At 45.9% G+C, this 2,325-nt stretch overlaps 1 protein-coding gene across 1 annotated transcript in view; it reads left to right on the forward strand.

Annotated features, from left to right (window-relative positions):
* PKD1 (polycystic kidney disease 1 (autosomal dominant)) overlaps positions 1–2,325 on the forward strand; it is a gene marked incomplete at its 5' end in the record, with an annotated part of 100,363 nt that overhangs the window by 69,246 nt on the left and 28,792 nt on the right. The window lies entirely within an intron of this gene.

Raw genomic sequence — 2,325 nt, forward strand, 5'->3', positions numbered from 1 at the left:
AAACACCAGGTGCCCTCAGGAGGTCCATCAGTGGGGGCAGAACACTAGAAGCCCTCCCACTGTGCCCCCCCCCCAGCACTAAGAATACAGAGCATCACTTGCCCCAGACGGATAGTTCCTTTCTATACCTTGTGGCTAAGAGCCATTGATGGACCTTTGCTCCATATGTTTATCCAATTCATAAGAACATAAGAGAAGCCAATGTTGCATCAGGCCAGTGGCCCATCCAGTCCAACACTCTGGGTCACAGAGTGGCCAAAGATACCAGGGGCCATCAGGAGGTCCAGTAGTGGGGTCAGGACACTAGAAGCCCTCCCACTGTTGTCGTCCCCTCAAGCACCAAGAATACAGAGCATCCCTTGCCCCAGACAGAGAGTTCCTATCTATACCTTGTGGCTAATAGCTGCTGAAGGGCCTCTGCTCCATGTGCTTATCTAATTCCCGCTTGAAGCCGTCCATGCTTGTAGCCGCCGCCACCTCCTCCTGTGGCAGTGAATTCCAAGTGTTAATCACTCTCTGGGTGAAGAAGGACTTCCTTTTATCCGTTCTAACCTGACTGCTCAGCAATTTCATGGAGTGCCCACGAGTTCTTGTATTGTGAGAAAGGGAGAAAAGGACTTCTTGCTCTACCTGCTCTATCCCTTGCATAATTTTATTGACAACGATTAGGCATATCAAATCAGGATTTTACCCAAGGTGTAGATATAGCTTTTGCTATATTGCATTGCAAACTTAAAAATATATAACTGATCTAGGTATTTCGAATTTGAAGGGGTAATATTGTTATCTGCAAGGGGCTGACTCACAGGGAACCACCGAGCTACAAATTTATTATGATAACTGCCAGTTATCAATACGATTCAACCCATCAGCGATTTCCCCCATGAGACCATATCTTCTCTTCCTCTGTATCCAACGTTGGGCCTGATTCAGAGATTTCCATTTAGTGGCTATTGCCAGTCTAGCTGCTGCTAGTAATATAGAGATTGTATCAGGGTGTTTCTTGGGTTTTTTTGCTTCTTTGGCCGTGCATCAGGCCAGAGTTCCAAGAATGCCAGTTCTGGTGAGAGTGGCAATTTCTGGTTTGTAACAGTGCACATTTTTGAAACTATCTCTTGGAAAAAATTTTGTACCTGCAGACAACTCCATCAGCAGTGCCAAAACATTCCCAATTGGCCACAGGTTTTCAAGCACGGCGGGTTAATTGACTGAGAGCCAGTTTGGTGTAGTGCTTAAGAGCGTGGATTCTACTCTGGGAGAACCGGGTTAAATTCCCTATTCCTCCACATGGAGCCAGCTGCGTGACCTTGGGGCAGTCATAAGTTCTCTCAGAGCTTGTCGAGGGCAGCGGCTAGGAAAGTTCACTAAGGGCTGCCACCACTCTGTTATGGGTCTCCTTGGGAAGGTTAGTCAAGGATAGAAGAGGGCCAACTCTAAAAATCATACAAAAATATACATGTATTTATTACACACAAATTAAAATAACAAATATATATATATATATATATTTGTTTATGAGGTATGAATGGGCCCTTCTTTGTTATTTTAATTTGTGTGTAATAAATACATGTATATTTTTGTATGATTTTTAGAGTTGGCCCTCTTCTATCCTTGACTAACCTTTTTAGGTTCTGAATTCTAAGTTTTAGGTTCAGTTTTTTCCCCTTTCCCCTTTTTCTCCTTGGGAGGGCCCAGAGCGCCCATCTACTCCTTGTTACAATACTTTTACAACAGGCTTCTCCTTGTACGTGACCAAATGAGGCGTGAGGACCCAGGCAGGGGAACAAATTAAGAGATTTAACAGCAACTTTAGATCAATAGCAAGTAGGAAAAATGAGCAAAGTAAAGGCGGGTAAATCAGTAAGATAATAAATCTTAACGCGTCTGTCTACATAGTCTTAGCCTTCCCTAGGTACCTGTGCACAGCCTAACTCATCCCTCTGCCTGCAGCAACTTCCACCAGCCCTGATCCCTGAGAGAGACCACCCCCCCACTCTGGGCAAGGCCTTTTATCTCCTCTTTCCAGGCCCCGCCCTCTGTTCCCCTATTGGTGTAGTTTTTCCCTCCAAAAATCTCCTTTAACCCAATCACAGGGTCCAGAGGAGACCTGAGAAATGTCGGCCTTGATGACCACTACCATACAGGCTTCCCTGGAGCCACTAGGCCGCCCCGCTATAGGCCCATAATCATGACAGAGCTGTTCTCTCACAGAGCAGTTCTCAAGAGAGCTCTCTCAGCCCCCACCTACTTCATGGGGTGTCTCGTTGTGGGGAGGGGAAGGGAAAGAAGATTAGCTGTTGTAGATTTTCCGGGCTGTATGGCCGT

This window comes from Gekko japonicus, unplaced genomic scaffold (assembly GCF_001447785.1).
Source record: "Gekko japonicus isolate JY-2015 unplaced genomic scaffold, Gekko_japonicus_V1.1 scaffold2547, whole genome shotgun sequence".
NCBI lineage: Eukaryota > Metazoa > Chordata > Lepidosauria > Squamata > Gekkonidae > Gekko > Gekko japonicus.